General features: G+C 40.2%; 1 protein-coding gene across 2 annotated transcripts in view; it reads left to right on the top strand.

Moving 5' to 3' along the window:
• RNF157 (ring finger protein 157) overlaps window positions 1–13,464 on the top strand; it is an 84,313-nt gene that overhangs the window by 34,090 nt on the left and 36,759 nt on the right. The gene's annotated exons all lie outside the window — the stretch shown is intronic.

Genomic DNA, 13,464 nt, shown 5'->3' with positions numbered 1-13,464 from the left:
CACACTGTCCCCCTTTCAGGCTCAAAACAGGGCTGTTTCTAGCCCAGAACATGTTTGGAATGGTCTTAACATCCTGTTTCAAGCTCTGATTGTTTCAGATTCAAAACTTTTGCACAATCCTGGAATATACTGTTCCTTTTTGTTAATGGGAATATGGATGGAAGAATTTTAAAATTCTTTAAAAAAATTTTAAATGTGCAACTGCTGATAGAAAGTTAGTGGGTACTAAGGATGTGGCCTGTTTAGAGGAACAAATGTTTGTCAAAAGAAGTGAAACTGGCTGTGTATAAGAGTGTGCTTCTGGTTACTTTGTTGTATGGCATTTGGTAGCTAGATATGTCTGACGAAACCTAAATGTATGTTGAATGCATGGGAATGGGCTACTTTGGATACATATATGATAAAAAAAAGAAGAGATAGGGCCAAGAATGAATGGATGCTGAATGAATGTAATGTAAGCTGAATACAAAAGTGAACAACCAGTATGAAAGAAGTATATTGAGGTAGTTTGGTCATATAGAAAGGATGAAGGAGAATTTGACTATAAAACTTATATGAAGGAAGAATGAATGGGTTGAAAGAAGGGGGAAGATTGAGAAAATCATAGCTGGATGAATTGGAGGAGGGGACTCGGGGTTATACACAAAGCCTTGGGACCCCCATGACTTTATAGAATCTGAGTGCCTTTATTTATCCAGTTTAGGGCCAGTTTGGCGTAGTGGTTAAGGCATCAGGCTAGAAACCATGAGACTGTGAGTTCTAGTCCCATCTTAGGCAAGAAGCCAGCTGGGTGACCTTGGGCCAGTCACTCTCTCTCAGCCCTAAGAAGGAGTCAGTGGCAAACAACTTCTGAAAAGCCTTGCCAAGAAAAATTCAGGGACTTGCCCATGTAGTTGCCAGGAGTCAAAAACTGACGAAGTTACACACTCACAAAGGAGGTGCCAAGCAGTTTGGTGTTGCCTACATCACGGTTATAAACTCCTCAGTGTAAATACAGGTAGTCCTCATTCATCAACCACAATTGGGACTGGCAACTTGGTCATTAAGCGAAGTGGTCACTAAGTGGAACAGGAACTGTGCTTATGATCTTACTTCAGCTTTCCTTTGCTTTATAGACCTGTGAAGGTGGTAAATGCAATGACTGGTCATAAAGTTACTTTTTCATCACCATCGTAACTGCGAACAGTCATTAAACGAGACAGTCACTAAACAAGAACTGCCTGTATATGTGATGTAGGCTCTCCTCCTCACCTTGCAAGAGAAGCCAAATATTTTAACATGGAACACTCCAGAGAAGCAATTTTCCCCCTTATCCTCATCTTCCATCATTCCTTTGTAGATTCTCTGTATCTGGATTTGTTGGTTTAAAGAACGTCAAGGAGAGTCCCTGATCCCATCCTCAGGATAAAGTTTGCTTGATTGCCAATTAGCTCCAGCAAAGCATTAAATGCCAGGCACTGTTGCAGACCTCTGGGATGTGCAAGATGTTAATTATGGATGGAAGGGCTTTTTCCCCTCCTCCTTCCCTGCTGCATTCAGAACAGTGTCCTTGGGGTGGAATAAAGAATGCAATATGAGTTTCTCCAGCGTCCTGAAGTGTTCTGTGTGAGATGGATGTGAAGGAGCTTTTCAATTCGGTAATAAGAAAAAGGGAAAAATAATAATTCAATGCCCAAGGAAGCTATGGGTATAGAAGGAAGGAAATATAATGGCATCATGCAGTCAAACATAAAGTATGCTGGGCCCACTTTGATGTCTCTGATCATGGTCAACATCGATATCAGAGAAAGAACAATGGTATATTTTCATGATGGTCCATTACCTTCATCACTCATCTTAGATGATAAAGCATTTTATGAGGAGGTTATCCAAAGCTTCCTGACGTGCTCAAATCTTTTTAAATCCCTGTTTTTTAGGTCTGCTTTGCTTCCAGTGTGAGGAATTGGGGCATTCACTTTAAAAGCCTATTGTGGCAGTAATTCATAATACTTTTCTATAGCACTGTCATGTTCAAAGTGCTTTATCATCATACTCCCTCAAAACAACCTATTGGTATACCCTGCGTTGCAGAAGGGAGAAACTCAAGCTGAGAGGGTGTGACTTGAGAGGATTACTGTCAGCCTAACCCAGTAGACCAGACAGGAAACACGACCAGATCAGCTAATTCTATTTTATTTTAAGGTTACATTAACAGAATCTTGCAAGTCTGAAAGTACAATTCTCTTCCCATCTCCTTTACCTCTGAAAAATTAGGGAGGGTCTCTTCTGAGCCTCTTGCCCTACCTACTATCCAGCTGTGGCCTTTGCTGTCTCTTATCTGGCCATTTGTTCCCTAGGCAGTGTCTCTGGGCCCAGTCTGCCAAGGTCATTCCCACATACCTTGTGAGATCATGACAGAGGCAGCCAGGATCAGTAATGTGGCCAGCTCTCTCTGCAGGATTGGACTGGACTGTTAGGGGCACCCATCTTGATTTTCCAATTTCAGACTCCAATGAACCTTGATGAATGTTCCAGCAGGATTGGCAAAGGATTGTGGGAGGGAGAAATGAATACAAGTCTAGTTGTCATGCCATGGACATCCCTCATTATAGTCTTCTGTAGTCTGAAAGGTCCAAGAACCAGGGTTCATAAGAAATTGAGATTGATTGCAGCCTGATGTGAACTAGGTTCTTGGAAAGATTGATCTGACCACATGTATCTCTGAGCCTTGTGGTATTCAGGGATTGGTTCATTGGGCAGAGGAAATATTTGAAACCTGTTTGAGAGAATTGGGCAGTGTCCACAGCCCTTGAAAAAGATGGTGACCTTGAGTTTTGTGGTAACTGTGATCCAGTCACAATTACTCTCTTTGAAGAGATGCTTCTGGAGGTAGTGGCAGCTGAGCACTCCAGGAACACTTACAGGTAGTAGACCATTGTAACTTATTTCAATCCACCTTCAGGCCAATTTTTGGCATCAAAATAGCTTTTTTACCCTAAACAATTGTGGGTTTTTCCTCCTAGGAAATATAGGATATGTATGTCCATATTGATTCTCCTGGATTTCCCAGCGGTTTTTAACATAGCCCACCATGATATCCTTCTGGAATAGGAGTAAATATTGTAGGGGCAGAATGGAATTACCTACAGAATCATGAAGCTACATTTGTTTGTCTAACGTATTTATTAGATTTATATCCTGCTTTTATTTTGTACTGTTCAAGGCAGCATATATAATGCTCCCTCTTCCAGAAATCGAGGGAGTTGGACTGAGGTATAACATATGTGCCAATACCATCCTCCTCTCTTTCTCCTTGTTTGAGCCAAATAACCCAGTGTTTCTCGATTGATGCTATGTAGAAGCAGTCTAGCGAGGTGCAGGCATTCTTGCCAAGTATAGCAGAATGAGAGGGAAGGGTTTCAAACTGGTTGGAAGAGATTGCAACATTTCAGATTCTGAGAGAGAGAAGGAGAAAGCTGGTTCTTAAAGCTCTTGTCCTTGTGAAGGGAAAAATTAATATGATTGATTAGTCAGCAGAGAAGACCCAACATACACGAAGCTCCATGTATTAGCATTACGCATTAACATATAAGCATTAGCTGTACAGATTGGATGTTTCAGGCTTTTGATAACTTAGTCTGCCTGGGTGTTTTTCTTGCCCTTCTTTGGCTAAAACCTGACTTCTACAATACTTTGAAAGCTACCTTTCATTTCTGCCCTAGGAGCTCTGTTGAATCCTCCATGTGAGAAACAAAGACTTGGATTTTTTGAACAAGAGACAGCTATGACTTTGCCTGGGGAAAACAGAGCAAGTTCTACAGGAAACCTATCTTTCTGGGATCATCAAGGCTTCTCTGAAAATAGTTTGTGGCTTCTCTTTTTTGCCTTATAGGTGTTTCCACAGTTTTTGGCCACCTAATAAAATGCAGTGGTACTCAGTCAATCAAAACCTCCTCTCACTATTTTTGTCTTTATGATGAGCCTGGGAGTCATAGTTCAAGGTGTATGTCTTATCATCCTCTTCATTATTCTTTTTCAACTATTTTTTGTTGCAAAATTTTAATCCAAAATTAACCATTTCTTTACCACTTGGATTATTTTATCAACCCAGGCCTTGATAACTCTTAGCACAAACTTGCTGCTCAAGAACATTCTTTAATAGAAAAAGAGTTCTATTAAAGAGGTCTCCTAAAGGGCTGGAGGCAAGAAGGTCTCCAGCCTAATCAGACCCCCTTCAGTGTCACATGTCCACTTTCCTTTGGGGGTGGTTTGTGCAAGGTCATGGTTCCACTTAGCGTAGCACATGTGGATTTACAGTTGATAATTGTGATTGAGATTTGCTCACAATGGTCAGATTTCTGAATTCTAATACTCATTTTGTTCCTTGTATTATTACTTTAGTGAAACAGGTTTTAGCTAGGGATTCATCGTCCTGGATCAGCTGACTGGTGCTGACTATGGGGAGGCAGCGGCTGAGATGGTGAATATGGCTCTGGTCTGGCCAGATAACTGGCAGCGAACACGGGGAGACCCAATATGGCCCAGACTGCAGTTTGAGCATCACTGACTTGTGGTCTGTTGGAAAATATTCCCAGAGAAACAGTCAACAAACTGAAGAGAGTTAACAAGTGCTCCTTTGTTCCATAAAAGAAGATAATTGCTGGGCACATCTCCAGGGTAGAAACAAGAAAAAAGTATCTTTGTTTTCAGTACTCATACTCACTGAAGTGATTTTCACATAAATTAGTAAAAATAGCCAAGCAAGGTTACACCGTAAACATGTGCACATTTGTTTTTCAAGAAGATTCCTTACACCTTCATAAACATTGTTACCTTGAGAGCAGATAAGACCTGGTTTTGACCAGCCAGAGACTAAGATGGTCATGCTGGCTTACTAGGCGCAGCCAGAGTAATTCTTGATGGCTGCCAAGTTCCTGCTACTGTCTGCATAATCTGCTTGCTTCCTCTTTTCCCCTTTATTAATCAAGCTCCCGCCACCAGTCTTATTACATTAGCATGGAAAAGATGGAAAGAAAAAGTCAAGAGTTTGGGGACTATGAAACATTGTCTTCTACTTGGCTGAGGCTGTGGAGTTGCCTGAATAAAGGAGGTGAATTAATAATGCCTGGAGCAGATGGCTGAGCCCATAGGCTGGAAAGCTGGAGGTCTTGGAGCACTTCTCCCAGAAGCCCTCTGGATCTGGTATATTTCAACCCATGTTCAGAAAAGAACTGCTTTTTAACTAAGACATGCTTCATCCTGCAGGGGAAATGGAAATTATTCTTTATGCTGCTGTCTCTGTATTGGGAGAAATGTTAATAAGTATCAAGAAATAAAGCTGGCAAACATCAGAGCATTCTTTGTTCTTTTGCTTACTGGCCATGCTGTGTGCCTTTTATTCATATTTCTTTTTCCCATTTCCCTTTTATGATTCTGGCTCATTGAGTGTCCAGTATCCAGCGGAATACAGAAGATTCATTTTTATATCAGAACAAGGGCCACAGAAGAACCACACATGTTGGTTCTTAGTCAAGAGAGCAATCACTTTTTCTTTAGACATCAAACAGACAGAGAGAGATTGGATCCTGATTTCCTGCCTAAACACCATTGCTTGTTTGTATTCTGAGGCTCCCCTATTTATTCTATAATTGGGCATTTCTTCAAGAAAGGTGTTTGAAGCAGCCCGCTTTATGGTGCCTCAGTTCTTGAGCCTGGAGTGATTCATTTAATTATAACTTATGGAAATATTTGAAAAGTTTCTCTCTAGCTCTGAATGGCCAACACTAGCTGTTAAAATTGTAAGTGTGCTCTTGTTCTTTTTCTGCTGCCAAAATCCAGCCATTTTACCGTTGAATTTGGGAAGTGCAATTTCACGTTACTTGGGAAAGGCTGCATCAAAATGGAAATTGGACAGTTGTCCTCCAGAGGCTTCGGGCTCCCATTTCTGTCTTTGATTTAAAAGGAGAAGAATTATGCTACCAAAATTTGCTGTTTTGCCCTTAAATGGCAACTCTAGTGCTGAGGATGGTGAATGAACTGCTGAAGAGTGAGAGTGAGTAATCCTATAAGCTTGCCTTCTGGTAAATGGGGTGCTTTACGCTTGGCAGTGACAATCATTTGAAGGAGAATCACAGCATGGTCTCTAAATTGCAAATGGACCCAAATAGTTACCTCTTTCACCTTGGCCCAATATCAAGAAATCTTTCATGGGTCTATCAAGTAATTAACAATAGAAAGAACTCCAAGCTAGTGTTAAACCATCCCAGGTTTTTTGAATTCCTGAATAGGTTAGAAATAGGGTGGATAAAAAACAATATTTTTTCATGCTTTGCATAATGAATTTGAAGTTTTCTGCCTTAAATCATGCAATGACACAATTAAGTAATTTAATATTATGTAGTAAGTTACTTAATAGAAATGGATTTTTTTTTCCTAGTCAAGGACATCATCCCAATACAAAAGTAGCCCTGGATTTCCCTGACTGTATCTTACTTTTCATCTATGGAATATGTGGGTGTCAGCTTCCCCATCTGTAGCAACTCCTGCCTCACTATGCTTCCTGGATTTCAGGCCTTCAAAGGGGAAGAGTGTATTTACTGCTTTCTGGCTCCCCTTGATAGGAACTGCTGATTATTCTTTCAGTCATTCATTGTATACAGATAAACAAATACACACAAAATGAAGTAAGGGCATGAATGAGAAGGTGTAATTTATTTTCCTTTGTATGGGGTGAGGGAATGGGGATTAGAGAAATGAGTTTTGCTGCTTGTTGTCAGCAATTCAAGGTCAACAGATTTTGATGCATTGGGGAGTGGAAATAGTGGAACCTGTCAGGTTCAGCCCAAAGAACTCCACGAGACAGTACAGATACAGTTCTGTTGCATTTATTAGCTTCCACCACCAAGACAGAATCTCTCCAGACTGAATCTAAACTTCCCAAGCCAGCAAGCCAAAACACCGTGAATTCCTTAGGGTGGTGCCAGTCTCATCATCTTAACCTTTCCACACTCCTGCTGGGGGCTAAGGAAATGCTTATCTCCCCGAGCGCGGCCTTCATCAAACCATTCCATCACAGAACCATAATTGCAGCCAACCAATCTTGTAATGGCAATGCAAAAGAGCATTCCCATCTAGTGTCATTTAGAGAGGTGTGGGTCTATACTCCTGATGAGTTTCATGATGAGTGAGCCAGGTGATAACCATTCTCAGTGGTAGCCCCTGTTTATGGAAAAGTCTATCTCGGAGGTACAGAGGACCCCTTACTCTACAGGCACTTTGAAAGCAGGCCAAAGTAGCACTTTTTCAGTGGGGGTTTAGTGAATGGTGCCTTTGGTGTACCAGGTGGGTTTTTTATTTGTTCTTGATCTTTATTGTTATATCCTGCCTAGAGTCCATTAGGATTGGAGCGGGCTATAAATATAAAATAAATAAATACAATTTCTGAATGCAGCCTGATTTATTTCTTTGTTATTTCATTTAGCCTTGCACAGTTTAAGTTACAGGAAACCAGAATAGGTCTATTCTGCTCAAAGACATATGGAAACTCATTTAGCCCAGAGAAGGATAGGAACAGAATAGCTTCTCTGAAATACAGCTTAATTTTATCTTTCTGTGACACTTGGCTGGTCCTACAATATTTGGCCTGTACTTCCTCTCCATTGAGAGAGATCGTATCTTTATCTGATTTCAGTTCTCATAGGGAGATGGGCTAATTCCTTTTATTTGCTGATCTAGGCAAGATACCTGCTAATTTGTCTTTTTTTATGAGCACTAGAAAAAGTGCAGCAGTTTTTAAAGGGCATAATGGAGCCTCTGGGACTCATAAGGAATATACCAACTACTGTCCTCTTAGGCTGGAGCTGCGGGCATCCCACTCTAGATACGAAGAGTTCCTCTCCTCTGCTGGTATCAGTATCTTTTTTGAAAAATCCCAGAACCATGTTTGAAAACAACATAGCATTGCAACATAGCAACATTCTTGTTCTATCTTTTAAAAGGAGACTGCATCTTTATGAGCCAAAACAAGATCTGAACTATGATTTGAATTTAAACTGGAAAAAAAAATGAAGTTACCAATTCAGAGTATGTGTTTAATCAGAGCAAAGCATTTAATGGCAAGTAATGGTTGGTGTATTATGCTAAGCCATGGTTGGCTTAACCATAATTTTTGGAATAAACTAAAATTGGCTAGATTCATACAATATGTTGAGCCATAAGGCATGACTTATAAACCCAGGAGCTGAATTCAAACATCACGCTAAGTCAAAATCAAGCACGTAATAGTTTAGCACAGGGCTGAAGAACTTTTTTTTAAAAATAATTTTATTAAGAATTTTTTTAAAGATAAAAAAACATGAAATAATATAAAGTAGGATTAAAGAAAAGAAAAAGAAAAAAGTGATGTGAAGTGAAAAAGTAAGAAAAGTGAAAGGGAATACAAATAGAAAAAAAAGAATAGAAAAGATATATAAAGAAGCGACTGGCAATCTTCTTTACAGAAGTTACAAACAAACTTATCCTCTCTCCTCCCTCATTAAAATTACATCATTATTTTCTTCTTCCCATAATCAACCCTTTTTAATCAACAAATCCATAAATCACCAATTCATTTTTTCCATTTTCAGCAAAAAGTCCATAAGAGGTTTCTAGTCTTTAATAAAAGTACTTGTTGTCTTATATCTGATTAGACAGGTCAATTTTGCCATTTCTGCGAGTTCCATCATCTTTCCTCCGTTGTGGGTATTTTAGTGTTTTTCCATCTTTGTGCATAACAGGTAGTCCTTACCGACCATTTGTTCAATGACTGAAGTTACGACAGTGCGGAAAAAGGAGACTTGTGACTGGTCCTCAGAGTTCCAGGTGTCACAACACACCTGCAGTCACGTGATTGCGATCTGGGCGCTTGGCAACTGGCTCACTCTTAGGATGGTTGCAGTGTCCTGCAGTCGTGATTGCCATTTCTGACCTTCCCTGCCAGCTTCCCACAAGCAAAGTCAATGGGGAAGTCAGCAGGGAAGGTCACAAGTCGCTCTACTAAGTTGCTTGTGCCCTCCCCTGCCTGATAGCAGCCACCCCCAGCCCCACTGCACCCTGCCTGCCTGTTGGCCTGCTTGCAAACTGCCTGAGGCTCACTTAACTATAGCAATAGGGACTGCTGGGATTGCCACCACTAAGCAATGCAGTCACGTGACATTGTGCTTTACGGCTGCATTGCTTAGTGATAGAAATTCCGGTCCCAATTATCGTTGTTAATCGAGGACTGCCTGTACTGTTGGTACAGGTCTCACTGCAGTTACCACAGACAAAACTAATCTTCCGTAAGTTTTTTCTAAGCAGTCGAAAGTTCAGGTTTGAAGAACCTTTTGATGGTCAGGAGCTGCACTGAACATTTGGGGGGTGATTGTGCACCATCATGGGCAGGGAAATGATGCAAAATGGGTAAGGCCAGCAATCATTTCTTTTTCATGAGTTTTTGAGTGAGTTTTTGAGTGAGGTGGTGGTTTTCTTATCTTTTTTAAAAACTAAATTAAGCTTGTTGTAGAAAAGTAGGAAACTCTGTCAGCCATTTTCAGCAGCCATGGTCAGAGGGGTGTGTGTGTGAGGGTTGCCCACTGTTGCCAGAGGGTGATGTATGAGTTCAGCCCTTTGTTAGATCCACCCAGACGATAACGTCTTGACAAAAGTAAGCTGTTGCAAAGGGATGAGCCTGAGAAGCATTAGCAGAGATTGGACTGAAAGTACGTTGACCCTTTGTGTCAGGATATTTGTCAATATATTTCATGATTTTTTTAAAAATCTATCATTTTAAATGATAAACATTAAATTGACTATTCCGTAATTATGTATGAAATCTTTTCTTTTGCGGCTTCTTTAGATGTGGCTTCCTTCCTATCCTATTGTACTTGTTTCTGGAGCACATATAAAATAAGCATGTATTTGTTTAATACTTCTTTTTTTGTTTCATGTATGTTCCATAGTGCTTATTACTAACGCCTGAGACCACATGTCATGCTAAGCACGGCTTAGCAATAAACATAACTGGGTGCATGTAAGCTTAGCACAGTGTATGAATGCAGGTCTCTGGCTTCGTCCCCATAGAAGAGATCAGAGAACAGGCTAAGAACAAGCCATGGCTTCATTCTCCAGTTTCTTCCAGGAAGTTGAAACAAAAAATCTCAGATTCACACAGTAAACTAAGCTTAGCTAAGCAAGCCATAGACAGCTTTTTAGCTGCATCTGATCATGGGTTGGGGCCAGCAATTGTAAGTTGGTGTATTTGCTACCAAGCCAAATTAGGACTTAAAGATAAACTCAGTTTTAGTTGCTACGGTTTGTTTTACCTGTCTATACTTGGGGTCGTTATAGATCAGTTCCCGCACACCCATTCCCTTAAGATATTTTGTTTTACAAGCCCAGTGGTTCCTGACCACTAGTCATGAACTGATGGGATTTGTAGTAAAAACTTCTGGAAAGATCCAGTTTGGGAAAAGGCTGCTAAAATCTTAGGGCTTCATGTATACTTCATCTTATGTGAATCAGAATTTAACTTATTAGCTTTGTTTCTTGAATTATTTCTGATTTCTTAATGGCCTGAACTGGATCCAAATGAGAATGACTTTGGATGCTGCTTAATATAATCCCTGTAAGGTTTGACTTTCTGTTTTGAATTACAGTAAGCAGTTTGAGGATGCCTTTTCAAGTCTTGCCCATCCAACCAGGTATTACAGGCTACAGCATCAAAATCTGAGCTCTAGTGTTGAAACATTTTGGTCATAGTTATGTGCCTTTTTGTATAGCTGCAATGAACCCCTGCTTTTGTCCTTGCTGTCAAAATGTTTTTGAGCAGTATTTGAAGATAAGTATCATTCTGTAAGTGTTTCAGTGACCTAAGGAAATGTAAGGTAGTATCTCGTGGTCTTCTTATGACCTGCCAAAGCAGGGGCAGGAACTAACAGTGCAATTCCTAGGAAACTGGAATGGACTTTTGGTCTGCTTTGGTTAGGAATAAGGTATACAATTTGGTAGACACTGGTGTTGGTATGATATTTCCAGTTCCTTTACAGTGTTGAATATTCTAAATCTGAGGAAAAAATGCCCAGAGTCACTCCGCAGTGAGATGGGCAGTGACAAATTTGAAATATAGATAGATAGACAGACAGACAGACAGACAGACTGCATTTGAGAAATCAACTTTCATATATAGCAGTCTGGATCAAGTAAAGATGTATTAATGTACTTTATTTATATGATCCATCCTTGTTTTAAATATCCAAGTTTTGGAGATAATTTAACTGTGTCAGGTTTTTTAGAACTTTTATCCCAAAAAGGTGGCCTTTCTTGAGAATGATGGAATTTGGAGTTTGAAGGGCTTCAGGTTGGAATAGAATTTATGTTTCTTTCAGAATGCACTTTTAGAGATGGAAGAGCAAAACAAACTAAGCAGTTCAAAACCAAACACTGATGGTGGAAGGAAGGAAGGAAAGGTGTGTCATATTTTGTGAACATAGTTGAATTTGGGCAGCTGATAGGCATGGAATCCTGCAACGAGGATCTGTTGAATAGGATGAAAATATAGCGTGAAAGACACTAGCTACGGTTTTTGTGGAAGTGATCTCTGGTCAGTTTGTCTAGAAAGGCTAATTAACCATGTGGAGAAGAATAAAGACTCCAGCCATGATGAAAGTATCATAGAATCTTATCTGGAAGGGTCTGTTTGTGCCATTGAGTCCAAGTTCCTGGTCTGTGTGAAAATTAAAGGACCCTCAAGTGATGTCTGTCTGGTCTCTACTGGAGCACCTCCAGGGAAGAGGAACCCACCTTTTCAGCAAAAAGCAGAGCTTAAGATCTCTTAACTGTTGTTGCAGGGTGCTGTCACTTCATTTAAAGCCAAAGGCTACATAGTTGTCTCTAGTATGACTGACCCCTATCAAATACAAACCAGATCAGTTACAGTTTGTAAGTCTCTTAATGGGTTCTCCATCTTTGCTAACCTCTGGTGCTAGTCATGTTGTTGAGATCACACCCAGGTGTGCCTTATTTTTTATTTTTTAAAAATCACTTGGTACTACTAGGCTGTTTTGCAATAGCTAAATTGGTCAGTTCATGCATAATGCCATTGTTGCATGAACGGGAAGTGGTTGGAAACAAGCTCTAAGGGAAAAGCTTCTAATTAAATTTACAGGAGATTTTTAACTGGGGGCTTATTTCTGAGAAAGCATTAAAGAAGATAGTGTAAGCCTTGGGGACAGCATCACCCGATAATGTGCTTCTATATTAAGTGCTGTATATGAACAGACCAGAGGTACTTCAACCTTACTACAGTGCCTTACCATGGAAGCAACTTTAACGTTCCTCTGAACAGGCAAGCTTAAAGCAGGGGGCAGTAATCTTTTCAGGTGGCAGGCACCATAAAATACAAAATCATTTAAGTGGCCATCCTCCCCAAGATTTTACCGTCATGCTTGAACACTGAAATCATTTGAAATTCCAGCCTTGCTTAGTTTTGAGATGTATTTATTTGTTTGTTTGTTTGTTTGTTTACTTATTTGGAGGGTTTGCAGATGCCATTTATGGATGTTGCAGGCTCTGTGTCGCTGATACCTACCATAAGGTGAAGAGGCAGACAAGAGCCCTCTCCTTCAAAGCACAAGTGACTAAAGAAAGGTGCCAACCAAGAACGAACGTTCGTTCAAGAGAATAGTCCCACAGTGACTGTGTCACAATAGGCATTTGTTCTCTATCCCAGCATTCTTCTGGGCTTCCAGAATCCCTTTTGCACCATTCCAGTGCACTCACAGTGCTGCCTGTTTCCCATCCTCACTGGAATACAATATACTTATGAAGTATGTGCATGTGCCTTGTGGAATTGGAAGAAATTGAAATGAGTGTGTCCAAGTCCAATAAAAGAGGCTTGGAAGAAATCATGTGAACAATTGTTTAATTGCCATTATTTTTGGTATGAGGATTTATAGTATAGAGCAGTCAGGAAAGGAAATTGGGAAGATTAAAGGGATTAAATCGTGGGTTTGCAGGCCAATTCTTTCTACAGGGTTTGGTACAAATGTATTTCCATTAGTTTCGGTGAATTTGTGCACCTCTTGCTTGGGTTTAATTGGAGCCAGTTCTCATCAGTGCTTTTTCTCAGTATTCTTAAGTCTGGCTCCCTCATGTAGCATATAAATTGTCTCCAAGTCAATGTTAGTTTTCTTTCTAGAGTCCATCTTTTCCCAATTACTTTAATGACAACTTTTTTATCTTTAGTTTTCCTGCACTATTACTATTGAGTTCTGTACTTTGACAGTGTCTGTCTTTCTCTCTGGACTGTATTGTAACTCTTACTATGGGGCTGGCTTCAAAGTGGTAGCATACAAGTTATTTTGCACCCTTTCCCATTGTTTTCTCCTTTGGTTGGACAGAGGGAGGGAGGGAGATTTGCAGTCTGGAAATCTATTATCTTTTAAAGGCTCTTTTTGGCATAGCTACATA

The sequence above is a fragment of the Python bivittatus genome, unplaced genomic scaffold (assembly GCF_059951505.1).
Source record: "Python bivittatus isolate LINGU-HERP-01145 unplaced genomic scaffold, Pbiv_v1 ctg000080_np1212, whole genome shotgun sequence".
NCBI classification, from domain to species: Eukaryota; Metazoa; Chordata; class Lepidosauria; order Squamata; family Pythonidae; genus Python; species Python bivittatus.
The sequence above is the reverse complement of the archived record's forward strand: the minus strand, read 5'-3'. Positions and strand labels throughout refer to the sequence as shown.